Here is a 23343-nt window from a genome sequence, read left to right as displayed (position 1 = left end):
GAAGCTCGGGGTTGAGTGACTGCAGAATTGCCCCTGTTAGCACTTACCCTCCGGCCTGGCCATGAATCGGGGGAGGGGGTAGCCCAGGGAGCAGCGAAGGCAGGCTTGAGAATCTGTGGACTGGAAGAGAGAGCTTGGAATTCTTCCCCCTGTTCCATGCCAGAAGTTTCTGAGCTGCAACCCCCGCACCATGTTCTGCAAGCCATGTGTTACAATTTCCATCATCCAGGTAAAAAGCTAGAGACTTAAAGTACCATGAATGGGCCATAAATAACATGCTGCCATCGCCACCTGATCTCCCTGTAGCAGAGGCCTTGGGTGGGCAGTGCTCGGGGAAAGCTGAGCCCTCCGCCAGCCCATGCAAGGGCATCTTGATCCGACAAGCCAGCGCCTGTTAGAACCATCCCAGTCGAGGCGGTCAGCCTCTCTGAGCGTGAGTCTGGGTCTCAGTGATTCCTCAAGGCTCCTGGTAATTCTAACGTGCAGCTCACAGGAATTTCCATGTTCATCAGCATCGAGAGAATTCCTTTCTTTTTAAAAGCAGGCACATCCCAGTGGGCTCTGTGGAGCGGCAGGTTGAGGAAGTCCACCTTCCACATCAGAGTGCCAGCTGGAGTCCTGGGTACTCCACACATCTGATCCAGCTTCCTGCTAATGCACCCTGGGGGGCAGCCGAAGATGGCTCAGGTGCCTGGGCCCTTGCCACCCATGTGGGAAACTCGGATGGAGTTCTGGGCTCTGGGCTCTGGGCTCTGGGCTCTGGGCTCTGGGCTTTGGGCTTTGGGCTTTGGGCTTTGGCCTGGTCTGGTCCTGGCTTTTGCAGGCGTCTGAGGTGTGAATTGGTGAAAGGAAGATCTCTTTCTTCATGTTTCTCTCTCTTGCTCTCACTCTGCCTTTCAAGTGGATGAAAGTAATTTTTTAAAAAGGACACATTGTATTGATGAAACAGGCTGTGCTGCCCCCAGGTGTGATTCCTGCCACTGTGGACATCATCTTGAGAACAAAACTCGGTACAGAGAGGTTGGCTGGGAGAAAAGAGGGGAAAGGCCTGCATACATAAGATGTTAGGAACTGATGACTTCACTGTGGGTTTTCTGTTAGGTGAGTTCAGACGGACGGCTTTGGGCAGTGTCAGTTGGGTTTTAAAGTTGTGATCCATTATCTTGACTTTTTTTCTGCTTTCCTTCTTATTCAGCAGAGTCCCTTCCTGGAAATGAAGACTCTTACGCTAGATAGTTGAATGCCTGATTTAAAAAGATAAAAATGAAGAGGGGATACAGGTGTGCACTGTGCAAGGTTATTGAAATTGACAACTAAAACACTCTGGATTGCCTGAGATTTCAGTAAAGCATCCAGTAAATTTATTCATCTAACCAGTAACTTCAGTGACGAATGAGTCAATAATGAGCCAAACCAGTTTTTCAACCGAGTTTTCTATACAGTAATTTTCCATGTAGGGAACTTCAACGTTAGAAAGGCTCATTTATTATATGGTAATTATAAGATAAACGAATGACCAGAGAAAAGCAGTCGTTGAAATATAATTGTTTCTTGGAAGTTTCTTGTACCCCATCTCTCTAGACCGCTGAAGGAGGGTGGGCTAAACTTTGAACTCACACTTAAGACTGAGGCTAGAAATTTGAGCGGCAGTACCCATGAACTGCCAGGAGGTGGCGCAAGAAGGCGATGCTAAAGATCTGAACCAGCAGTTTTCATGATCTAGAAAAAGTCCAGTCTTACTTTTCTCCTGATAAAAATTAAAACATAAGACTTCATGGTGCAAGATGAATAACAAAATTATAAGAGGTGTAATTTAGAGGCCTTTTCAAGAGCTGTGATGTCCCACCCTAGTAGAATCACTCTGTAGCTGTGGCGGTGCCAATGCAGTGTGCAGATGTCTCGGAAAAGAACAATGCCTGCATTAGCGCCTGGGCTCTGGGGAGGAAGAGGCTTTTGGGTCTGCAATTACCAGGCTGCTACTTTTTAACTTCAGAACACGTCTGCTTGATGCTTGCTGTTTTTTTTTTTTTTTTTTTTTTTCCTCTGCAGGCACGCTTTTCCTCCTCTGATTTCACGTGCACACTCACAGGAGTAGAATATGCTTTTTACACGTTGCCGGGTGTTGAAGTCACTGCCTGAAGCAAAGGCTTACAGTCTCCCTTGACACCGGGTCTGTGAAGCTCCCAAATGCAAACCCGTGCTCAGCTGGTCCACACTATGAGGCCAGCAAGTTAGGATTGCCCGGCCTCCTCCCCGAGCACGCGTACTCAGATGTGACCCACTGAGTTCTTGCCTGTGAAGCCCTACCAAGTGTGTCCCTGCTTCCCCAGAGAGAGAGCTCCCTCTAGAGTAGAAACTGATAACCTCTTCTCTTCAAATACCTAAACAACCACAGGCCTCTTGTTCGGCTCCAGATCACCAGCACCCCCAAACACCAGTGCTCCCCCACCTTGCTCTAAAACCTGTGTGGAACAGATCTCCCCTGGCGGGTCTTCTGCCTTTAGAAGCCCCCAGACCATGAGCTCGGGTCCTTCTGGCTCTTGGCCTGAAGATCAGGTTCAATCCTACCAAGGACAGTCCTATTGCTTAGGAAGTTAACATTCCCCTCCCCTACCTAGAGCACCTTAGCCCGGGCCGGGAAGAAAGTCTGATCCCTTAAGCTTTCGGTCTGTGGGTGCAGAAAGGGGAGGTACCTGGGAATGGCTTGCCAGTGAGCACAGCTCGAGCCTCACACACTCTGAGAAGGGAGAGCACTCCCGCTCTCGCGATCTCCCTCCCTCCCTCCCACCTCTCCCTCCACAGCCTGTACACCTTGGCCTTTGTACCACCTGCCCCTGGAAATGTCCTCCTCTCGGGTCTGCCCCCCTGGGGGAGGTAGCCCACAGAGAGGGAATCCAAACACAGCTCTGTGAGCCACAAAGGGGCCCTGAGAAACCAAGATGGCTTTGGGTGAGGGGTCCGATTTTCCACCTGAACCACACCGCATCCCTCAGACCTCATGTGTGTTTTGAGTCGGACGGTCCCCAAGCTCTCCTTTCTGTCCAATACTTGTTACCTAGTCTAACTGCAGGTCCATGTTTTGATTCTTATTTGATCCACCCTTTGAAGAAGGCAGCAGTTTTTCAGCAAGAGGGAATGCTAGTGCAGTCTCGTACCTGCCACTGGGGCATAGGACCTGTCATAGCTTCCATCACTTTGATATTGAAAGAGCTCCTGCCCCAAATCTCCCACTCAAATCCGGGAGGCAAGCAAGGCTCGTGGGCCCACAACTCGAAGAGCTCTTGTAGCTGTGCCCCAAGTCACAAAGAGGATGCCCAACCATCAGCCGCCCAGCATTGGCTGCAATTCCCAGATCTTCACTATGGCAAATCTTGACGCATTTGTCTTCCCAAATGTCCCTGATCACGCCTAGTGGTTACTGGGCCCAGGCACTCTGATGGTGTTGCTCAACTCCCTCCAAACCTCCCAAGGGCCTCCTGCTGGGAGAGCTTTCCCTATTCTCTGGTGTCAATTGCACAACCCCATAGAAGGCAGTGCTCCTGTCACTGTTCCTGTCATACAGGTGAGGACAGCGAGGTGCCCAGGAAGGGAGTGAGTGGCCTGCAAGTTAAGCATGGAGTGCCAGGGGACATGGTGAAGGAGCGACCTCACTTCTGAAAGTCTTAGCCAATGTTGAGGGAGCTCCACGTCTCAAGCCCTGTGCCACGTGCTGCCTACGTCTTTACCTCTCAGATCTGCTGGTGTGGAAATTAGATCAGAAACGTGGGCAAGTTCTACCATCAAGGAAAGAGAGTGTAGTAAAAAAAAAAAAAAAATAGGGGGAGGGGCTATTTTTAGACCCTCTCCTCTGTGGACTTCCGTTCTGACCACTGATGGCGCAGATCATACTGATTTGAGCCCCTGCCTTCGCTTTGCTTCCCCTAAAGTCTTTCCCCCAGTCGTAACAACCATCATGTCTGAGACAACCACGGTTGTCTCGCTCTCTCCTTCCTCCCGAACTTCCAGCTCCGACACCGGGAATTATTCTTTCCACTGTGGCGATGAGGACACCAAAGGTCACATACGCTCAATAACCGGTGCCTGTCCACTCAGCTTCTGAGGGAAGAAGTTACGGTGGGAAGAGAAAAGTATAAACTCAGTGTCTGGCTCCAGAGCAAACCAGGCAGGCTAGGGGACCCCAGGCAAAGAAGGAAACAGCCCGGCCAGAATCGTAAGGACTGAGTTCCAGGTAGATGAAGATACACCGTGTGAGTACAGGGCACTTGGTGGGGAGTGGGAGGACACGAGCTAGCGGTTTGCTGGCAAAAGGATCCGTCCACTGTAGAAGGCTGCAGTAGCTGTGTTTCACTGTTAGGATTCTGGTGAATTTGAGGAAATTGGAGCTTTAATTATGATTAACGTGACTGTGTTGGGACAGCACAAACTCCACGCTGAGCTTGTTCCTGCCACACAAACTGTAACCGAGCCCAGCGGTTGCGGACAGTCACGCTGTTGACTGATAGACGCTTTGACGACTGGGTACCGATAGGTGGGTGGGGTGGGGAGTGTCCAGGAGTTTTCCCTTCAAAACTGCCATCTGGAAGCTGGGACAGTGTACCTTCTGGGATCATAACCACCAGTGCCTTCGGACTGCCCCTGGAGACCCGTCTCCCTGGGCCTGCACCCCTCACGGGGTGCACGCTAAGTTGGCAGCAGTTGTTGGAGGCTTTGCCAAGCGACCACGTCCTGTACTGTATTACTGATGATTTCCTGGCCATTGAGGCCTGGGTGAGTGGCACTGGGGCGGGGCTGAGCTCCTGGACCACTTGTGGAATTTCTTCGGTGGATGCTTGTTGTTGGGTTCATCACTAGCACTTTGTGCTTGAGTGATTTTCTTTTTGAAATTCCGTTTATTTGAAGGGCACAGAGAAAGAGAGTGCACGCTTCTATCCACTGTTTACTTGCCACATGCTTGCTGCAGCCAGGGCTGGGCCAGGCTGAGAGCAGGAGCCAGGAACTTCATCGAGGTCTCGTCTGTGGGTGGCAGGAACTCGAGTGATTGAGCCGTCCCTGCTGCCTCACAGGATGCACATTAGCAGGGAGCGGGGTTAGGGGAGGTGGGCTGAACCAGCACTCCCATGCCAGAAGCAGTGGGTTAGCCGGCTCCCCTGTGCCTGGTCCTCCAGTCATTTTTCTTTTGCCCACTTCTGTTCAATGTGCTTGTATGATCAGTTGTGGAGCTGTTTTAGCTTCAGTCGACTGTCATTCATTGAGAGAATAAAGAAGCTGTCCTTCTTGGGGAACTACAGTCCCTGAGGTTAAAACTGCCACCAGGTATGAGGGAACCGGACCACCTTTGTCAGCCCAGCACAGCAGTAACAAAAAAGTTGTCCTCTGCTCTTTCCTGTTCAGTCTCTGGGGGGCTGCAAATGAAACTGACAAAAGGCAGATGAGTGGGAGGGGAAAAAAAGTTGATTTACACATGCAGTTGGAAAGTCTGCAGTAATGAGTAATTCGATATTGATGGATAACGGATGCATGTAGCAGGTATAACTAAGGGGATAGATTGCCAGGGCTTCAGGGAGTACTTATGGAAGGCTCTGTTGGACATTCTGGGGCTAGCAGAACTGGGTAGTCGGTATCGCTGGCGACTGACTTGAAAGGAAACTCCTCGGAGGGCAGCTAAATGGCAGCTGGAATTTCTAGGATGCTCAGCTTTAGTCCATAAGGAAAGTTTAGATATTTCTTCTCTGGCTCAACTGCTTTCACTTTAAACTGATCTTTATACAAATTTGGGGAGGTCCAAGTGGGTCCCCCACGATGCCGTGCTAAATTATGAGATGTCACTCAGTGAGCCAAAGCTTTCTAAGCACAATTTTCAGTTCTAGTTTTTACCAAGACCTTTGAGCAGCCTATTCGAGATCATTTACTGTTTTTGATAGATTTAGTTAACTGACAAAACTCATGAGAAAGGGTCCCAGCACCAGTACCCCCTTGTATGCATAAGGAAACCGAGATGGAGACGTTAAATGATGGCGAAGGATTGTGGATGGTCAGCGATGACGTAGAACCTGCTATGCCAGCCTTCCAACTCCTGGTCCTAAAGTCCGTCCCTAGCAGAGACCCAATGTTTGACTCCAAAAGACTGTCAGCCGGGGCAGCCTTGCCCGGTGCTGAATACAGGAGGGCCTCTGGGCCCTGCCACCCAACCTATGCCATATTCAGGGCCCACGGGAGCCACGCTGCTTCTGTGTATCCATTCCACAGTTGAGCAGAAAAATTTCTGCCAACGTCAATCACATCCCTGTTTTGTAAGTGCAAATATTTATTTTCACAGCAAGAAAGAAAATTCAGAGGCTGGTTGGTTCCTCTGGATTGCCCATTGTACTTCCCTTGTCTAGGTCAGATTAAGAAAAAATCAGTCTTCCAGTAAATAAGTAACTGAGCTGAAGAAGTTTGAGGCTTCTCACTGGAGAAGACACACTGCACTCTGGGGTTTGAGCTGCTCGGCCTCACCTGGCAGACTTCTAATGCAGGGTAAAAGCCTTGAACTTTGGGACAGGAAAGGGTGGCTAAGGGACCTCTTGTCATCCTCTCTGGGTCCCTTGGAGCTCAGAATTTGGATGCTGAATGGGGCCAAGGAAAGATGCTTGCAGGAGGCTGGGGGGTGAGGGTAGTGGAAACGAGGGACATGCTGAGCCATGCAAAACCTTGATCAGCCTTTGCAATGATGATGCCCCAGGCCCCAGCACAACACAATTAATGTATGATCACGTAGTTGATGGCGGCTCAAACACGTCACTAAGTAGGCAAGGAAGAAGGTGCAGGGGCGAAGGCTGCACTGAGGGACAAATGAATCCCCAGGAGCACTGACGGTGCTAGAGTCCAGGAACAAGGACATCTGGTGCCAGGAGGGACAGAGGAGGCCACACAAGCCTGCTGTTAAAGCTAGGATGTGGGAAACAGCACTGGCCCCCTGGGAGGGGGCGAGCCTTGGCCCTTCGTCTTAGCTTCATGACCTTGGACAAGCTCTAGAACCTTCCTGAGCCCGTTCCACCTCTGCAAGATGGCGATCTGGGATCACAGAGCACCTGCGAGAGCTGAGGGGCAAACCACTTAGCCAGGTGTCTGGCCAGTACCCAATAAATGGGAATGATTTTTTTTTTTTAAATATGTGCTTTAGTTGCAAGGCAGAGAGAGGAAGAGCCAACTCCCATCTGCTGGTTCACTCTCCAAATACCCACAGCAGCAGGGCTGGGCTGGCGCGTAAGCCCCGAGCCAGGAACTCAGTCCAGGCCCACTGCCAATCACTTGAGCCATCGCCTACTGCCTTGCAGGGTCTGCACTGGCAGGAAGCTGGGGCCAGGAGCCAGAGCTTGGTATAGAAGCCTGGTGCTGTGATGTGGGGCATGGGTGTTGTAACCAGCAGCTTAATGGCTAAACACCTGCCCTGGTATTAATTATTATCCATTTAAAATTTATAATTGCTGCTCCTGATTCCAAAACCACCTTCACATCACTGAACTTTCTGGGATAGCTTTTCCTTTATGATTCCTAATAAACAAGATTTGCAGGTTATATATATTCACATACCTATACATATATATGTGTATACATATATGTGTATTCATATGTATCTATTTGTAAATCTTTATTTATCACCAAACAAGCCTAAGCCATTTGCACCTTCATTTCCTCATAAACAAAGCAATTTCGCATCCAAAGCTGGCTTTCTTGCTTGTTTGAGTTCTGTCTTGCTGCTTATTTTCTGGGAAATGTTGTTTTCCTTGGTGGCCAGCAGCAGGGCACCGTGGTTTCCACCTGACTGAGCACATAATGGGGCGTCCTGGGGAGATAATGGGTCCGGAGAGCTGGGAGCCACTTACAGGGAAGAGCCTGGAGCCTCGGGTGAAGGGTGACAGTGCAGAAACCTCACTAATGCACTCCTCCCATTACTCTTCTGCAATTTTTCCTGTCTCCAGCTATTGCCTTCTATTAAGCTCTGCTCTTTAAAACCCTTCCTCTGCCCCCAGAGTCATCCGCTGTCCTCAACCCAGCAGTCGGCAGCTGGAGCTGGCTCCAACACTTCCCAGAAATCCCAAGGTGGGGGGCCAGGTAATTTTTTTTTTTTAAGATTTATTTTGTTTATTTGAAAGAGCAACATAGAAAGAGATCTTTCATCCACTGGTTCACTTCCCCCCTAAATGGCGACAACGGCCGGGCTGGGACAGGCTGAAGCCGAGAGCCAGCAACTCCATCCCAGTCTTCCACATGGGTGGCAAGGCCCCCAAGCACTTGAGCCATCTTCTGCCACTTTCCCTGGTGTGTTAGGAGGGAGCTGGATTGGAAGCAAGCAGAGCAGCCAGGGTTGAAACCAGAGCTCCAATATGGAACACCAGCATGGTGCCTTACCCACGGTGCCACAGCATCTGCCCTAACAAAGCTCTGCTCCTTGGATGTTTGTATTTTTCACCAAAGCCACTTGAACCTGAGCCCTGAAAAAACGATGAATTAGACAAGGAAATCCAAGGTCTGCAGCTTTAACTGTGTTCTGTTCCCCGGGCTGAGCATGGACAGCTTAAAGTTGAAGTTGACCCGGACACCAGTTTTTAAGTGACTTAGTTCTGGATTGATTTTCACATTGCATTTGCCATGTCATTTTAACCTCTAACAACTCTGAAACCCAGGGCACTTTGACAGGAGACTGGGGAAGGGCTCCATCCCAGTTCTGACAGAACAACTATCCATACGACACCCAAAGACTCTCACTCTAGAGGACTCCCAACGGGAATTAGGGAAAATCTTTCCTTTTCTAACCCTCTGTTCCACTTCCCTATACTTCTATGTGCATCCTTCCCTCCTGCCACCCCTACCCTCCCCCCCCCAAAAAAATAAGCTTGAATGAGTAGGAATTTAACCTAGTGCTTAAGATATTTGGGTCCCATATCTCAGTACCTGAGTTCAATACCTGGCTTAGCTCCTGACTCCAGATTCCTGCTAATGCAGACCCTGGGATAGGTTCCTGCCACCCATGCCAGAGACCTGCATTGTTGCTGGCTCCTGTCTCAGCTAGCAGTCCTTAAGGCATTTAGGGGTTGAACCAGCAGGTGGAAACTCTATCTACCTACCTACCTACCTTCCTACCTTCCTACCTTCCTACCTTCCTACCTTCCTTCCTACCTACCTACCTACCTACCTACCTACTTTTTATCTATCTCACCCTCTGTCAAATAAGTTTTTTTAAAGAATCGAAGTTGTCCTTTCAGTCTCAACATTTTAAACTGCTCCTGTAATATAGGGATACTGACACCAGATGGCAGCAAAAGTCACAGTTCTATTGGGCTACTCTGCCAGATACCTTGCTTGATTTCAGGAATCCCATAGTCTCCCCTAACCAGGCTCAACCGCGTATGGCTTCCCAGATCTGGCTCATTCAGGGTGGTATGGTTGTATGTTTAATATGGCCAAAACATTTTCAGTTACTTCTGCTCCCATGTCATTTAAAACTGCTTCCTAAAGAAAACCACTCCTTGATGGCTCCTCTGTCAGAATTGTGTGCACACTGTAATATTAGTCTTTGGTCATGGAAGTTCCATTTTCCTAATCATTTTGTTAATGTGTTGTGAAAGATGGAAATTTTGAATTTTCATGTAGCGTGTGGGATGTTAAATTGAATCAGTAGGACTTATGTAACAGTATGTCAACACTTGAGGGTATTAGTATTTGAAATCCTCTTAAAGCAAACTTGCTTCCAAATTGGAAGCAAGAAAATAACTGGAAAAATTGTTTTAAAAATAATCACATGGCTTTCTAGATGTTTGGTGCATATGTTAAGAATTTTGTGTAAATTTAGATGTGTGTATACTGATTCTCAACTAATAAAACCTTACCTGTGAAAAAACAAATCAATGGTGAATAAAAAAAGATGCAGACCCAACTTCTCAATACTTCTACGTCTCAGGGGCAGGTGTTTGCTCCAGTAGTTAAGATGCCAGTTAGGACCCATACGTCCCATATCAGGGTACTTGGAGTTGTCCCAACTCCACTCCTGATTCCAGCTTCCTGCTAATGCACACCCCAAGAGGCAGTACGTGATGGCTCAAGCACCTGTGTCCCTGCCACCTATGTGGGAGACCTGGATTGAGTTCCCAGCTCTTGGGTTCAGCCCAGCCCAGCCCTGGCCATTATAAGAATTTGGGGAGTCGATCATTAATTCTCTCTAATACTCAGACAGGAACCCAGGTGGGGGCTTTGTCTATCTGTGGTCTCTCTCTGCCTCTGAAATAAAAGTTGAAAAAATAATTTTTGAAAAGCCCCATGTGTAGCAGGAGGGCAGACATTAAACAGAATATCATAACTAGTTAATGACAGTGGAGGAAGGAAGTGGCCAGAGAATGGTGCTGGAGCAGGCAGAGGTAGTAGCAAAGCTTACCACGTGGTCTATGGCCTTGAGAGCATTCTTGAGCCGCCCTCCAGTTAGAGCCTGGTGACTGGCGCAGGCCACGGAGATGTGAGTGGAAGTCACGTGTGATGCTTTAGAACCACAGCTCAGAAAAGCGAGGGTAATGTCTCCCCGCTTCTCTTCCACTGAGGGAGTTGCTGGTGTCATGACAGGTGGCAGGGCCTCTGTTAGCCTAGCTCCCTGAGTAACTCTGTGGAGAAGAGCCATCCCTCACCCTCATACCGCTTGTCCTGAGTCCTCCTCAGCTCATTTGCACAAGCAGAGCAGCATAGATCTCTATTGAGTGAAGCCGTGTAGAGAGAGGAGCTATGCTGTTTCTACAGCAGACGTAGTAAGACAGTTTGAATGTGGATTTCCTAGTTATACAGATGGAACCAAGAACAGAATCTTTTCCTTATTAAGTGTGTGGTCTTTGTATGAGAAACACAGACCTTTGAGGGACAGAAAGAACAACAGCAAATGGCCCTTCCACCCCCTCTCCTCCTAAGACCCATGGAAGAAAGGAGGGACTCCAGAGCAGAGACGTTGGGTATGCTCAGTTTCTTACCATTGTAAGCAGGATACTGAGCACAGGTAAGTAAGGATGAGATTGCTCCAACAGATCTAGCTTCTGGCCAGGGAAGAGCAGAAATCTAGGCAGCTGATCTCAGCAGGAATAGTTCACAGCTTGTTTCTCAGGAGTAACCATGGGTGTGTCTAGCTTTTTAAATTAATTGTTTTATGTTTTTTAGGTTTTTTTAATTTATTTTTTGAGGAATACAAATTTCATAAGTACAACTTTAGGAATATAATTATTCTTCCCACCATACCTGCCCTCCCACTCACACTCCCATCCCTCCTCCTCTTCCTCCCTTTCCCCTTCCCAGTCCCATTCTGTATTAAGATTCACTTTCAATTAACTGTATGCAGAACACCAACTGTATACTAAGTAAATATTTCAATAATTTGTATACACATGCACATACACAAAAATCTGAGAACTAGTTTTACAGTTAACTCTCATATACAATTCATTGAGGACAGAGGTTCTGCATGGGGAGTTAGTACACAATGACTCCTGTTGTTAATTTAGCAATCAATACTCTTATATATGACATCAGTGACCACCCAAGGCTCTTGACATGAACTGCCTAGGCTATGGAAGCCTTTTGAATCCAAAGACTCTGTCAGTATTTAGACAGATCAATAAGTGAAGTGAAGTTTTCTCCTCCCTTCAGAGAAAAGTGCATCCTCCTTTGATGGCCACTTCTTTCCACTGGGGTCTCACTCAAAGAGATCCTTCATTTAGAGCATTTTTTGCCACAGTGTCTTGGTTTTCTGTCCCTGAAATGCTTTCACGGGCTTTTCAGCCAGACCAGGAAGATTTAAGGGCTGATTCTGAGGTCAGAGTGTTACTTAAAGCGATTGTCATTCTATGAATCTGCTGTGTAGAGTGCTTCCCATGTTGGAACATTCTCTCCTTTATAATTCTGTTATTACCAGGCATGTGATCCTATTTATATGATCATTTTAACACTTAATACTATCTATATGTTCACTTTAATGCTCAATATGATCACTTTAACACTTAGATGGCATTTTCACCACCCAGTTTAATGAGATTTGAGGTCCCATGATAAGTTTTTAAACTGTACCCTTAGAAGTAAGTCCATAGGACTGTATTCAGAACTATACAGCTTTACAGTTGCAACTTTCCCCTCCCTCTCATTCCCAATCTTATTTTTTACTGACGTTCATCCTCAATTGACTCTATACATATGATTAACTCTATTTTAGGTAAAGAGTTCAACAAATATAAAGTGTTTCATATTTGTATGAAGAAAAAAGATAATCCAACAACAAAAAAAACTGTTCCTTGACAGAAAAGACAAGGGCAATTCAAGTCACCCTTCTCGAAGTGTCAACTTCACTTCTACAGATTTCATTTGAGGTGCTCTGTTGGTTCTCACAGATACAGTATTTGTCCCTTTGGGACTAGCTTATTTTACTAAGTATGATGTTTTCCAGACTCATCCATTTTGTTGCAAATGACTAGATTTGATTTTTTTTGCCACTGTGTAGTATTCCATAGTGTACATATCCCATAATTTCTTTATCCAGTCTTCAATTGACAGGCATTTGGGTTGATTCCATGTCTTAACTATTGTGAATTGAGCTGCAATAAGCATGGGGATACAGATAACTCTTTTATTTGCTGATTTCATTTCCCTTGGGTAAATTCCCAGGAGTAGAATGGCTGGATCATATGATAGATCTATATTCAGATTTTTAAGGTATCTTCATAGTCTTTCATAGTGGCTTTACCAGTTTAAATTCTCACCAACAGTTGATGAGGGTACCCTTTTCTCAACATCCTTGCCAGTATTTGTTGTTTGTTGATTTCTGTATGAAAACTATGCTAACTGGAGTGAGGTGAAACTTCATTGTGGTTTTGATTTGCATTTTCCTGACAGGTAGTGATCCTGAACATGTCTGTTGGCCATTTGGGTTTCCCCTTTTGAAAAATGTCTGTTTAAATCCTTTGCTCACCTCTTAACTGGTTTGATTGTTTTGTTGTTGTGGAGTCTCTTGATCTCTTTGTATATTTCTTACTAATCCTTTATCAGTTACATAGTTTGCAAATAATTTCTCCCATTCTGTCAGTTGCCTCTTCACTTTCCTGAGTGTTTCTTTTGCAGTACAGAAACTTCTTAATTTGATGTAATCCCATTTGTTACTTTTGGCTTTGACTGCCTGTGCTTCTGGGGTCTTTTCCAAGAACTCTTTGCCTGTGCCAATGTCTTTCAGGGTTTCCCCAATGTTCTCTAATAATTTAATGGTGTCGGGTCATAGATTTAGATCTTTAATCCATTTTGAGTGGATTTTTATATAAGGTGTAAGGTAGGGGTCTTGTTTCATACTTCTACATGTGGAAATCCAGTTTTCTCTGCACCATTTATTGAGAGACTATCCTTGCTCCAGGGATTGGTTTTAGCTCCTTGGTCAAATATAAGTTGGTTGTAGATGTGCAAATTGATTTCTGACATTTCTATTCTGTTCCATTGCTCTATCCATCTGTTTTTATACTGATGCCAGTATAAAATTATACTGATTATAACTTCCTTGTAGTATGTCTTGAAATCTGGTATTGTGATGCCTCTGGATTTGTTTTTGCTGTATAAGATTGCTTTAACTCTTTGAGGTCTCCTGTGCCTCCATATGAATTTCAGCATCATTTTTTTTATTTCTGAGATCAATGTCTTTGGTATTTTGGTTTGTATCACATTGAATCTGTAAATTGCTCTTGGGAGAATGGACATTTTGATGACATAGATTCTACCAATCCATGAACATGGAAGATTTTTCCATTGTTTTGTATCATCTTCTAGTTCTTTCTTTAATGTTTTTTAATTCTCATCATAGAGATCTTGGACATCTTGGTTAAATTTATTCCAAGGTATTTTTTATAACTATTGTAAATGGGATTGATCTTAAAGGCTCAAACTCAGCCTTGGAATTGTCTGTGTATACAAAGGCTGTCGACTTTTGTGCATTGATTTTATATTCTTCTACTTTACCAAACTCTTCTATGAGCTCTTGGTGGAATCTTTTGGATCCCCTATATATAGAATCATGTCATCCACAAATAGGGATAGTTCTTCCTTCCCAGTTTGTATCCCTTTGATTTCTTTTTCTTGCCTAATGGTTCTGACTAAAATATCCAAGACTATGCTGAATAGCAATGGTGAGATTGGGCATCCTTGTCTGGTTCTGGATCTCAGTGGGAATGCTTCCAACTCTTCACCATTCAATAGGATGTTGGCTATGGGTTTGTCATAAATTGCCTTGATAGTGTTGAGAAATGTTCCTTCTATATCCAATTTGCTTAGATTTTTCATCATGAAAGGGTATTGTATTTTATCAAATGCTTTCTCTGCATCTATTGAGATAATCATATGATTTTTATTCTTTAGTTTGTTAATGTGATGTATCACATTGATTTGCAAATGTTGACCCATCCCTGCATACCAGGGATAAATTCCACTTGGTCTGGATGATGATCTTCCTGATGTGCTGTTGGATTCAATTTACTAGAATTTTTTTGAGGATTTTTGCATCTCTGTTCATCAGGGAAATTGGTCTGTAATTCTCTTTCTCTGTTGCATTTTTTTCAGGTTTAGGAATTAAGGTGATGCTGGCTTCATAGAATTTGGGAGGATTCCCTCTCTTTCAATTGTATTGAATAACTTGAGAAGAATTGAAATTAGTTCTTCTTTAAATATCTGGTAGAATTCAGCAGTGAAGCCATCCAGTCCTGGGCTTTTCTTTGTTGGGAGGGTCTTTATTTATCAATTTCTGTTGATTAACAGTAGAGTTAATAAAGACCAGATGGACCAAACAGATATCTACATAACTTTTCATCCTACAGTTACATAATACACATTCTTCTCTCCAGTGCATGGAAATTTCTCTAGGATTGACCACAAACTAGGCCATAAAACAAGTCCCAGCAAATTAAAAAAAAAATTGAAATTATACCATGCATCTTCTTGGACCACAATGGAATCAAGCTGGAAATCAGCAACTCAGGAATCTCTAGAACATATGCAAACACATGGAGTTGAACAACATGCTCCTGAATGAACAGTGGGTCATAGAAGCAATCAAAATAGAAATAAAAAAATTTCTTGAAACAAATGAAGACAATACAACATATCAAATCTATGGAATGCAGCAAAAGCAGTGTTAAGAGGAAAGTTAATAAACTTTCAAGCAATAGCTGCCTACTTCAAAAAATTGGAAAGGCACCAAATAAGTTATCAATGTATCTCAAGGATCTAGAAAAACAACAGCAAATCAAATCCAAGACTAGTAGGAGAAAAGAAATAATTAAAGTTAGAGAAGACATCAACAAAACTAAATAAAAAAAAAACACACACAAAAGATCAGCAAAACAAAGAGCTGGTTTTTTGAAAAAAAAAAAAATTGACACACCATTGGCCCAATTAACCAAAAAAGAGAGAGAAGACCCAAATCAATAAAATTAGAAATTAAAAAGGATGTAACAACAGACACCACAGAAATAAAAAGAATGATCATAAATTACTATAAAGAGCTATATGTCAACAAACTGGGAAACCTAGAAGAAATGGATAGGTTCCTGGACACATACAACCTATCTAAATTGAGCCATGAAGACATAGATAACTTAAACAGACCCTGGACGGGTAGTGACAAATTCTTTCAATTTCTGTTTGTATGGAAAGTCTTTATTTCACCTTCATTCATAAATGAGAGCTTTGCAGTCTATAGTATTGTGGGTTGACAGTTTTTTTTCTCTTAAGACTTAGAATATACCTTGCCATTCTCTCCTAGCCTGTAGGTTTCTGATGAGAAGTCTGCTGTGAGTCTAATTGGAGATCCTCTGAAAGTAATCTGGCTTTTCTCTCATGCACATTTTAGAATCTTTTATTTATGTTTTACTGTGGAGAGTTTGATTACAATGTGTCATGGTGAAGATCTTTTCTGGTCATGGCCAGGGAGCTCTATTCAGTTCTCCAGGGTGAAGGGTGTGTCTAAGGTGATACACCAAGGTCTGGCACGGCAAATCTCTCTCTTTTTTTTTAAATCAGGAGGGAAGTTTATTCTGCTCAGCTGAGCTCCTTTCCTCAAAGGAGACAGTGCCTAGGCACTAGCCCCAGTGGGTGTATTCATCCACTCTGCCCCATGGACCACACAAATGATCTGTGCAGTCATCAGTGTAAGCTCAGATTCCCCAGCATTGTCCCTTAGCAGTAACCTGGATGTCCATGAGCTGGCGCAGCTGTTACATAGGTCCAAAATGGTGCCCTCTCTATTGGCTTGTTACAGGACGCTGTTGTAAGGTGATTAGAGAGAGAGAAACCTGTCCCTCTCTTTTTTTCCTCCTCTAGTTTGGCAGGTACACTATCACCCACGGGGCGCCATGCTGGATTCCCTCTAGGCTCTTCCTGCAGCTTTATTGCCAGTGGCTTGGGCTGCTGCGATTTAGTCTCACCTCACTCTCCAGTGCAGGTGTGTAGGCTCTCGGCTGCTGGGGCCCTGAGTTGTGGGTGTCCACGCCATCCACGTAGGTCCACAGTGTCCCTCTAATTTGTGAGGTTTCCTCTGCTATTTTCTTCCTCTTCCCTGAGACTGCACTCTTTCCACGTTTTTAAAACTATCTTCTCCTAGACTATAGCAGTAAGCTCCCTCCCTACTCCGCCATCTTAGAAGCTCTCGTTTCTTTAGTTAACAGATTCAGTATGTTTCATAGGTAAAACTCTTAGAATATAATGATATTCCATTCCTGCCCCTCCCTTCCTCTCTTTCTTTCTTTCTTTAATTTTTAAGATAACATTATTAATTTACATAAGTCAAGGACTTAATGTTCCACCAAATCAAGAACTCAACAAATAAAAAGCAAAGAGATCCTAGTTTAGCGGGAATATAGGCAAGGGCTATAAGCAATAATCAAATGGAAAGATGATCACTTCATCCATATACAGTAAGCTTTTTTTTAAAGATTTATTTATTTACTTGACAGTAAGAGTTAGAGAGAGAAGGAGAGGCAGATAGAGAGACAGAGAGAGAGAGAGAGAGAGAGAGAGAGAGAGAAAGGTCTTCCATCCACTGGTTCACTCCCTAGATAGCCACAACAGCTGGAGCTGCGCCAATCTGAAGCCAGGAGCCAGGAGCTTCTTCTGGGTCTCCCATGTGGGTGCAGGGACCCAAGCATTTGGGCCATCTTCTACTGCTTTCCCAGGCCATAACAGAGAGCTGGATCGGAAGTGGAGCAGCCAGGTCTCAAACCGATGCCCATATGGGATGCCAGCACTGCAGGTGGCGGCTTTACCAGCTACACCACAGTGCCAGCTCCCCATATACAGTAAGTTTTAAAGTAATCACAGGTCATTACAATTATAATCATATAAAATTCTTAACCATTGGTTTGACAAAAGTATAAAATGAAGTTTGGGGTACCTCTATTTATAGCAGTCACAAATATAATTGGGTTGGCCAGCACCAGTACCCTGCAAATCAGTTTTCTTCCTTTTTTATGAACTTTTTAAAATCATTTTTAACTTTTATTTAATAAATATAAATTTCCAAAGTACAACTTTTGTATTATAGCAGCGTTTCCCCCCATAACCTTCCTCCCACCCGCAACCATCCCATCTCTCACTCCCTCTCCCATCCCATTCACATCAAGATTCATTTTCAATTATCTTTCTATACAGAAGGTCAATTTAGTATATACTAAATAAAGGTTTCAACAGACTGCACCCACACAGATAAGCAAAGTATAGAGTACTGTTTGAGTAGTAGTTTTACTTTTAATTCACATAGTACAACACATTAAGGACAGAGATCCTACATGGGGAGTAGTTGCACAGTGACTCCCGTTGTTGATTTAACAATTGACACTCTTATTTATGAGGTCAGTAATCATCCAAGGCTCTTGTCATGAGCTACCAAAGCTATGGAAGCCTCTTGAGTTCACAGACTCTGACCTTATTTAGACAAAACCATAGTCAAAGTGGAAGTTCTCTCCTCCCTTCAGAGAAAGGTACCTCTTTCTTTGATGTCACGTTCTTTCCACTGGGATCTCAATCACAGAGATCTTTATGAACTTATTTTGATATAATTTCAGTCTTAGTGAAGAAAATTGGCATATTAGTAGGAAGAACTCCCATGTAGCCTTCACTCAGGTGCGCTAGTCCTCTTTAAAAGGGCTACTGTTGACCTTTGCCTCAGCAGTTTAGATGCCTGCATCCGTTACCTGAGTATCTGAGTTTGAGTCCCAGCTCCACTTCTAGTCTGGCTTCCTGTTAATGCAGACCCCAGGAGGTGACAGGTAATGGCTCAAGCACTTGGGTCCCTGCCACTCATGTGGGAGACCTAGATGGAGTCCCTAGCTCCTGACTTCAGCCTGGCCCACGCTTGGCTGTTGCAGGTATTTGCGGGGAGTGAACCAGTGGATAGTAGGTATCTCTCTGTCTTTCTCATTCTCTCTCTCTCTCTCTCTGCCTTTATTGTTTATGCCTAATATAGCCTTAATGCCTAACTCAAACTTTAATAATAAAGTGTCACATGCCAGCTTTACACTTAAGTTTTGAAAAGTATGACAGTGTCCTTAGTATATATTTATTTCAAATCCATAAATAAAAATTAAAAATTTTCCTTTGAAAAATGGGCAAAAGCTCTCATATCACAGGTCATTGTGATGGTAAGAAAGGTGATCACACAACTAGACTAATTAACTAATAATAATAGGAATGATAGGAACTGCTCCCTAAAAAGAAAAAATACCAAGATGACTGTGCTGTAAGGTCAGAAATCAGAAGGGTTCCATGATCACAATGAGCAGCAAGAGTTGGAGGGACTAAGAGAGCAGGCCCAGGAATGCTATGGAGAGTTAGCAGAATACAGCTTTCCCAGGGGCAAAACACATGTATGGTCAGCAAAGGCACGCTTCAACTTACCATCAGAACAGATCAAAAATGGGTGATGAAGAAGCTGCGAGCAGTTGTCTGAAAGGAAACCCATGACCCCTGGCCTGTTTACATGGAGCCTGAACCAGATTCCAGACTTGGAAACCCATGACAGAAGAAGCAGCTCAATTCCCAGAAGAAAAAACATTGAAGAAGAGAATCTACAAAGGCCCACAAATATGTGAAGAGCCATGAGCATCCGTCGCCATCCAAAAAATGCGAACTAAGACCGAGATGAGATGTCATTTCACACTCCAGGAAAGGGCGAATATCAAAAAGACTGACATACAAACATTGGCCAAAATGTACAGCATTAGCCTTAGGGATCAAATCTCAAACTCTTAGCCTCCAGTGTCAGACCTGGCAACAGTCAGGTTCCCTGGGCTGGGACTAAACCTGCCCTCATCAAGACTCAGGAAAATGGGCAGGGGGTTGGGCTCAGCTCCCCATATCATTACCATCTTTTTTTTTTTTTTTTTTTTGACAGAGTGGACAGTGAGAGAGAGAGAGAGACAGAGAGAAAGGTCTTCCTTTGCCCTTGGTTCACCCTCCAATGGCCGCCGCGGCTGGCACACTGTGGCTGGTGCACCGTGCTGATCCGAAGGCAAGTGCCAGGTGCTTCTTCTGGTCTCCCATGGGGTGCAGGGCCCAAGCACTTGGGCCATCCTCCACTGCACTCCTGGGCCACAGCAGAGAGCTGGCCTGGAAGAGGGGCAACCGGGACAGAATCTGGCGCCCCGACCGGGACTAGAACCCGGTATGCCGGCACCGCAAGGCGGAGGATTAGCCTATTGAGCCGCGGCACTGGCCTATCATTACCATCTTACGCTAACCTGACACACTTGTTATAACCAAGGAACCGAGGTGGACACATTGCTATTGGCAAAGTTTTTGTTCTACCAGATCTTGGTTTGGCCCCCGTGCCCTTTTTCTGTCGCAGGATCCCATCCATGGCAGCACATTTAGCCCTCATGCCTGCCTAGGCATCTTCTTGGCCATGACCATATCTTTGACTTGCCTTGGTTTCAATGGCTTTGACAGTTTTGAAGGGTACTTGTCAGGTACATCACAGAGGGCCTCTGTCCTGGCATCTGTCTTGTGTTTTTCTCATGGAAATTAAGGAGATCCCTTGTTTTTCTGTTTTGTTTATTTGTTTTTAATCTTGTTTTTGGATCACTTGGGTGATACACTTTGAAAATATTCCCAACTCCCAACTCAAAAGAGGATTGCTTCTGCTGTCTGCAAAACCTCAGTTTCTTGTTGCCTTATGGCTTGAGATAATGTTCAACTTCTGAGTAAACAAATAGTAAAAGGAAGAGTCTTGGAATATAAGCTTTTAAAAGAGAACTACTCTTAGCATTGCAGAACCTATGAAGAAAAATTTATTCTCATTGGCTTTTACTTAATTCACATTTGTTGGGTAGGTACTACTTTGCACATCAGTCATATTTCAGCTCAATATTCTTCCAATCACTTTATCATCACATTTTAATAAAATACCAGAGATGAATTGGATTTTTATGAAAGTAATTGGCACTGAAACATTACTTGTGATTGAGATTTTGTTTTGCACTTTATTTTTCTTTTATCGCAAAAATGGAGGCACATGATAGAAAAGGCAAATTGTGCACATTTAATGGATTAACAATAGAAGGCTGGCCGCTGCCCTTCTTGATAAACATTTGTGGCGCTTCTGTTAGAAATACCACAAGCTGGGTGCAAACTGATGAAATCTTTACTTAATATACACTGAATCGATCTTCTGTATATAAAGATAATTGAAAATGAATCTTGATGTGAATGGAATGGGAGAGGGAGTGGGAGATGGGAGGGGTGCGAGTGGGAGGGAAATTATTGGTGGGGGGGAAGCCAATGTAATCCATAAACTGTACTTTGGAAATTTATATTTACTAAATAATAAAAAAGAAATACCACAAGCTGAACAAATGAAAAGAACTTTTGAGGAAACGCAGATGGTTTGGTGTATGAAGAAATCTGAGTTTTCTTTATGGGGAGTATACCTGACCTGCCGTAAAATACACAAATCGGTGATCAGCGTGATGAGTTTTGAAAACAGAACACCCGTGGATCCTCCATCCCAAACATAACAAGGACCATTTCCAGCTTCCAGATAACTCTCCACCTTTCCAATGATTTCACCCTTCCTGCTTCCCAGAGGAATGGCCTTCAAAATTCCCATCGAGGATCTATTTGGCTTCTTCCTGACTTCATCATACAGGGACTCATACTGTTTGGACACTTTTGTGTCTGGTTTCTCTCATTTAATGTGATGATTTGAGACCAGCCACCCACTGTAGCAATTCCATGGCCAGCTTGAGAGAAACCATGACCCCACTGGCCTGAATACCCGGCAAGCGCATAGAGGATATTTTATTCACTGTGGACAATTCTCTTGAGGTGGGACCTGACAAGGCAGGGCATCTCCAGAAGGGCCTGAAGGAACAGACCCTTGGCTGAAGAAATGCAGAGAAAATTCAAGCCTGGGAAACCGACTTTGTGAGAAGGAAGGGAAGATACAATGGGGCAAGAAGCCAGTCATACACTATCAGAAGGGCTGTCATCTGAAACAGGAAATAGGTTCTCTGTGCGTAGCTCCAGAATTAGAACCTGTGGGTGGAAATTCCTGGGAGGCAGTTGTTCTATATAAAGAGGAACAGCGTTCAACAGCAGGGCGCCGGGGTTCTGCGGGGTTGCTGTCCACAGGGATCCTTCCAGAGCCCGCAGCCCTTGGAAATGGAGGCCGTTACAGGAAATCCCTGTGTGTCGCGAGAGGACGTTGCCCGTAACTTGTGGCTTTCCGATTACACGAAGCTGGCTTTGACCTCGCCTTTGTACTAGCTGGTCAGTGTGGCTTTTGTTTTAGTCTTGTAAATTCTGCATTGGCGAGAAGGTCATGGTTTTCACTCCAGCTACCTTAGAACAGGCTGCTTCTAGGGAATCTCACTAAGCCTGAGCATTCAGGACCCAGGGTGACTTTTGAGTTCTTATTTTCTAAGCATTCCCTACAGAAAAAGAAAAACGTCCTCTCCCTGTCCCCCAAGACCTGCTGAATAGCCACAGGCAGCGTGAAGTCTTCACCCCAACGACCATGAACCACAAGGGCAATGCTGCCGAGCCGCAGCCTTGTCCTCCTTGCCATTAATGCGAAAAATCAGAGTTCTGCAAATCTTTTGCGAGTTTCCTGCAGTGAGTTGGGTAAATACCGAAGAGGAAGTAACGAAGAGAAGAGAGGAAATGTTTGTAAGAGAAGGTAGCTGTCCTTCAGCTAGCTGGAAGATCTTCATCTGTCTGCCCCATCTGCACCCACCCTTCCTCCCCCAGCTCCCAGCCCTCTGTCACAGAGCCTAGATCCAGCCACCTGCTTTCCATTTCAGTGCAAGGTGACTCTCTGCAGCAGAAAAGAAAGCACATGAAACGTACACACATCCTTAGCCGGCAGCCCCCAAGTTGCTCTCTTACCATGTTCTACAAATCCCAACATTAACAAGCGTCTTCATTGTCCTCAGAGTTTGTACTTCGTCTTTCCCTGCCTCCGGCGACTTTTCACCTCCCATATTAGACACATTCCTACTTTGCAGGGAACTTGCCTGCCTTCTTTTTGCAAAACCATTGTCTCTGAGAAGCCTGTTAGTGAATCTCACCCACTTGTTTCACCCCCTGGCTCCACCTCCCAGAGTTAGTAAACAGCCAAGGCTCGCCAGTGTGACCTCATTTATGTGTTGCCTTTCATGCACAGCAAAGCCATTTGTTAGGGACACGGGCAAAGCTTCATAACACCTCAACAGAAACCTCCCTTATTATTTAATCTGCAGGCAATCTGAAAGCAGAAAGCCCTCCCAAAGTACAGCCTCAAAGGGTTCACCCCGAGAATGCATTTCTGGTGGCTGGTTCCAAGGAGGCGCGGCCAGCAGTGACTCACCCAGCCAAGAAGGTCTGAGGAGGCTCTTCCACCCAGGACATTTGCCTGAGGTTCTGCCCCAGCCACGCCCTTTCAAGAGAACCAGTGGTCAGGATAGGGCTAAATAAGCACCCAGATGAGTATGCAAACTAGCTAAAGCAGACTTGAATTTTCAGAGCTGTTTCTGCCTTCAGAAACCAACCAGCCAGACTGTTTACCCGGAGAGAAGTGGCATTCACCCAGCACCTCCCTGTTAATGATGGGCAGAGCTGGGGCAGAAACCCACATCTCCCGCTTTGTGATCAAGGCACCTCATGCAGGTGTTGTGTATAATATTATCGTGTCGGTGGGGCTCAGGGAACTAGAACTGACTTGGTTACTATATGTCTGGCACCGCCTGTCTGAACCTCAGGTTTTGTTCCTGTGAAATGGGATATGGATGCCAGCCTACAGCTTTTGTAAAGGAGAGAAAGGACATGAGTGGACAGCCT

The 23343-nt window shown here is 44.9% G+C and overlaps 1 long non-coding RNA gene across 1 annotated transcript; it reads right to left on the bottom strand.

Moving 5' to 3' along the window:
- Positions 1 to 11230: 11230 nt before the first annotated feature.
- LOC138844547 (uncharacterized) lies at positions 11231 to 23080 on the bottom strand. The gene is made up of 3 exons (XR_016217562.1): positions 22414 to 23080; positions 14960 to 15016; positions 11231 to 14776 (listed from the first exon to the last, which is right to left on the bottom strand). It is a non-coding gene; the product is annotated as an uncharacterized LOC138844547 (long non-coding RNA).
- Positions 23081 to 23343: the final 263 nt, after the last annotated feature.

Source organism: Oryctolagus cuniculus, chromosome 12 (assembly GCF_051225735.1).
Source record: "Oryctolagus cuniculus isolate XC-2025 breed Fujian yellow rabbit chromosome 12, ASM5122573v1, whole genome shotgun sequence".
Taxonomy (NCBI): Eukaryota; Metazoa; Chordata; class Mammalia; order Lagomorpha; family Leporidae; genus Oryctolagus; species Oryctolagus cuniculus.
Note: the sequence above shows the minus strand (reverse complement) of the source record. Positions and strands in the feature narration are given on the sequence as shown.